The sequence below is a fragment of the Saimiri boliviensis genome, chromosome 2 (genome assembly GCF_048565385.1).
Source record: "Saimiri boliviensis isolate mSaiBol1 chromosome 2, mSaiBol1.pri, whole genome shotgun sequence".
Lineage (NCBI taxonomy): Eukaryota > Metazoa > Chordata > Mammalia > Primates > Cebidae > Saimiri > Saimiri boliviensis.
Genome location: NC_133450.1, coordinates 62,593,725 through 62,598,437, shown reverse-complemented (window position 1 = coordinate 62,598,437; position 4,713 = coordinate 62,593,725). Strand labels below are relative to the sequence as shown.

Here is a 4,713-nt window from a genome sequence, read left to right as displayed (position 1 = left end):
CTGTACAACAAATGGAAGGCAAGCTGGCTTTTTCACTGTGTAACCCCTGAGTGTAATTTCATTGTGGAAATCCAAAACATCAGTATCTGTAAGTGTATATACTTTTGAGCTGCTCACCATTTCCAGGACTCCAATTTCTTCTTATATCTGCCTGGATGTATTACAGCAGAGGTAACAAAGTAGGTGATTTCACCATAGGGTTTCACATAATTATAGTAAAACTCAGTGCTTCATTCCTACCCTCCTCTGTAGCTATTTCCAGATTTGGAATCTCTAATTTCTTTAGAAAATTCAGAAAATTTTAGAAAATCTCAGGTCTCTTGTGTTTTGTTGTGGGAGCAGTAACAGAGAGGCGAATTGAGGGGGCAGGTACAAGGGCTTGCCACCACTGATAGTAATGCAAGACCACTGGGACAAAATGGAAACTGAGTACTGATGTATGAATACAATCCGTGCGTACATGGTAGCCTTTTTTTTTGGGGGGGGGAGGGGGGATGGAGTTTTGCTCTTGTTGCCCAAGCTGGAGTGCAGTGGCGCGATCTGGGCTCACCACAACCTCTACCTCCCGAGTAGCTGGGATTACAGGCATGTACCACTATGCCCGGCTAATTTTTTGTATTTTTAGTAAAGATGGGGTTTCTCCACATTGGTCACGCTGGTCTTGAACTCCTGACCTCATGTGATCTGCCCACCTCGGCCTCTGTAAATGTTGAGATTACAAGTGTGAGTCACCACACCTGGCCACATGGGAGCTTTAAGAGCGGCACAAATCAGGAAGGGAAATGGATTTTTTAGTAGAGAGTACTTGGCTAACTATATGGAGAACAAAACCATCCTTTTCTAATACCATACATAAAGATGAATTCTGGGGTGGGGGAAAGGGTCTGATCACTCAGTATTCAGTCTTAAAGTCAACTCTCTTTTCAGTTTTACACTATACGTATCCGTTCTTTCCAGAGTACTTCATTCCTCCTAGTCTGAGCCATGCCAGAGCTCTCTCCCTTCTCCTCAGTAGCCCCTTTTACAGCATCTAGAATTACAGGCTGCTCCTCTGTTAAGCCAGTAATCAGGTCTCTCTCTGCTTTCCATATTCCAAAAATTTCTACATCCTCTTTCTCATTGTTGTTTTCTTCTTAGGTATCTCTGTCTCTTTGTCCTTGAGAGTTTACATTTGTTCTATTCCTTTATTATAATATTAGGGCTCTGAAGGAAATAAAATTAAACATATTCAATTTGTTATGTTTAAAGGAAAATCAAGGGAAGTTAAATCTGGTCCTAAATGCCAGGCCTGTAAGTTGAGGCTCCATTATCTACTTGAGATTACCAACTGCCTGCTTTTCCCTACTTGTATAAAACACATTCTCTGTGTAGGCCAAGAACTCCAACCATCCTGGCTTATTTTTTTGAGACAGAATCTCACTCAGTTGCCCAGGCTTGGGGTTCACTGGCACGATTTTGGGTTACTGCAACTTCCGCCTCCTGGGTTCGAGCAATTCTTGTGCCTTAGCCTCCCAAGTAGCTGTGACTACAGGTATGCATCACTACGCCCAGCTAATTTTTGTTTCTTTTAGTAGAGATGGGGTTTCACCATGTTGGTCAGGCTGGACTCGAATCCCTGACCTCAGGTGATCTGACTGCCTTGGCCTCCATGGAACTACAGGCATTTGAGCCACTGTACTAGGCCCCAAGAATCCTTTCTTTTACCCACTTGCCAAACTACTCTAGCTGTCTGCTTATACTGTCTTTTTTTTTTTTTCATTTTCTTAAGACAAAGTCTCACTCTATCACCCAGGCTGGAGTGCAGTGGTGCAACCTTGGCTCACTCCAACTTCCACCTCCTAGGTTCAAGTGATTCTTGTGCCTCAGCCTCCCAAGTAGCTGGGATTACAGATGTGTGCCACCATACTCAGATAATTTTTTTGTATTTTTATATTATTATTATTTTTTGAGATGGAGACTTGCTCTGTCTTCCAGGCTGGAGTGCAGTGGTGCAATCTCAGCTCACTGCAACCTCTGCCTCCCAGGTTCAAACAATTCTGCCTCAGCTTCTCGAGTAGCTGGGACTAGAAGTGTGTACCACCATGCCTGGCTAATTTTTATATTTTTTTGGTAGAGATGGGGTTTCACCATATTGGTCAAGCTGCTCTCAAATTCCTGGCCTCAAGTTATCCATCCATCTCAGCCTCCCAAAGTGCTGGGATTACAGGTATGAGCCACTGTGCCTGGCCTAAGTTTTTTTTTTTTTTTTTTGTAGAGACGAGGTCTCACTATATTGCCCAAGCTGTCTCAAACTCTTGGGCTCAAATGATCCTCCTGTCTCAGCCTCCCAAAGTGTTGGGATTACAGGTGTGAGCCACCACACGGGGCCTAGTAAAATTATTTTTTAAACATAAGTTATTAAAAAAAAAAAAAAAAACTATGTGGTAGTGAAAGACATATGTTGTGGTGATTATTATAATTTAGCAGCTAACATTTAATGAATGTTTACTATGTAACAGGTGCTACTGAGATCATTTAACATATGTTATTTCATTTAATCATCATAATTTATAGTGTTTACTATCCTTATTTTACAAATGAGAAAAGAGGGGCTTAGGCAATGTGACCTGGTTAAGGTCAAACTAAGACATGGTAGACAGGAATTCAAACTTAGTCTATCTGGTTCTAGAACTTGAACTCTTGAGCTTTATGGTATAAAATCCTACCTCAAGTGACTTAATATTCTTCTTCCTTCAGAAATGAAGTAAAAATTATGTTACCATTATGGTCTCTTATAAACCCTAATATGAATATTTCATGGGTATGGGGGAAAGATAAGCCCCACATGGGTTACAAAAAGCAAAACAAAAATAACTCAAACTCTATTTTGAGTAACAAAGGGAAAAAGAAGAGCATGTATACCCACATTTAAGGGAACATTTATACACAAGATTTTTTTTGCTTACCAGATTAGGTAATGCAAATTTTAAGTTACCAGATTAGGTAATGCAAAAAGTATTATTTTATATCTTTAAATACACTGAATAAAATATAACTTTATGCTAAACACTAAAAAAAAAATAACTCAAGCTAAACTCTAGATAAATAATTAAGTATTACCAAAGATCTAAGAGCTGGCTGACAATTTTACTTTGCATATAAAATTTAAAAAACCGGCTGGGTGTGGTGGTTCACGCCAGCAGTCTCAGCACTTTGGGCAGCCAAAGGGGGTGGATCACCTGAGGTCAGGAGATTGAGATCAGCTGACCAACATGGTGAAACTCCGCCTCTACTAAAAATACAAAAATTAGTTGGGCGTGGTGGCAGGTGTCTTTAATACCAGCTACTCTGGAGGCTGAGACAGAAGAATTACTTCAACCCAGGAGGCAGAGGTTGCAGTGAGCCGAAATCATGCCACTGCCCTCCAGGCTGGGCAACAAGAGCAAGACTTTGCCTTTAATACAACAACAAAAAAAACCACACACACACACACACACACACACACACACACCCCCCCCTGAAAAAACACATATTAAGGAATGCTTTCTCATACAAAGTATACATTATTTGGTTTCTTATTAAAAGACATCAGAAATAAAAAATTTTGAGAAAATAGAGATGATTATATCTTTTTGGTAATGTTGCAAACTTCAAATTTTTCATAGAAGCAATGTCTGATAAATTTGGTTTTACAGAAAAAATGAATAGTAGCTTAAACTGCTATAATATTTTTGATAACATATTTTTCTTATAGTTTGAAATCTAAATAGTCTACTATTGATACATGATTCTTATTTTAAACTAATAAAATGTTTTAATGACATTTTGATTGTTGTAATAAAACATACATTATAAAAGGATCATGGCAAAATAAGATTTTTAAAAGATTCTTTATATAAAAGAAATCTCAACATTTTCTCACTCATGTTTATCAATGCCTTTTTCTATATAACTTCCCATTTTGTTACTGAGATTTTTAAAAAATAGAGCTGAGTTCTCATTGTATTGCCCAGAGTAGAGTGCAGTAGCTAGTCACAGGTATGATCACAATTTGATGTGGCCCTGAACTCCTGATCTCAAGCAATCTTCCTGCCTCAGCCTCCCAAGTAGATGGAACAACAACCACACACCACTGAGACTGCTTGATGTTATTTTACTGGGGTTATCTGTCAATTTCTCAAAGCCGGATTCATAGGCTGACTTAACCATATAATACATATTATTTTCAAGTTTGGTACTTAGCTTCCTTATTTAAATTCATGTCTCTTACCCAAACCATTAATATTCTCTTCTAACTGGCAACTTCTAATATTCTTTTAGCTAATATACATTAGCTAAATTAAATTTCTCAAGTAGTCTCGTGTCATACATTTTCTTTTAACATATGGTCACAGAAAGCTAAGAATGCACTCTGTCAAAACAGCAAATTGTCTTTGCTTTCCTACAAAAGGTCTCTCTCCAGTTCAGAAATATTTACGATTCTAACATTTACCAACAAATATATACTTCTAACGTAACTTTCATGAATTTGTTTGCCTATAACACAAAAAAATGTGCTGTCCTAATTTAAAAGTTTTAGTTTAAATTAAATGAAGAAGGCACATGAGTCTAGCACTAACTGTTCTTTACATGCTGTAGGCTGTTGCTTGATGTACAAGTTGAATCTAAAAATAAGATATGAAATACTTTAAAATTTAAATCTGAAGCCCTGCCCAATTCTGATTAACTAAATTT

The 4,713-nt window shown here is 38.0% G+C and overlaps 1 protein-coding gene across 4 annotated transcripts in view; it reads right to left on the bottom strand.

Annotated features, from left to right (window-relative positions):
* The window catches only part of BTBD7 (BTB domain containing 7), a 112,890-nt gene that overhangs the window by 55,492 nt on the left and 52,685 nt on the right, over positions 1-4,713 (bottom strand). The window lies entirely within an intron of this gene.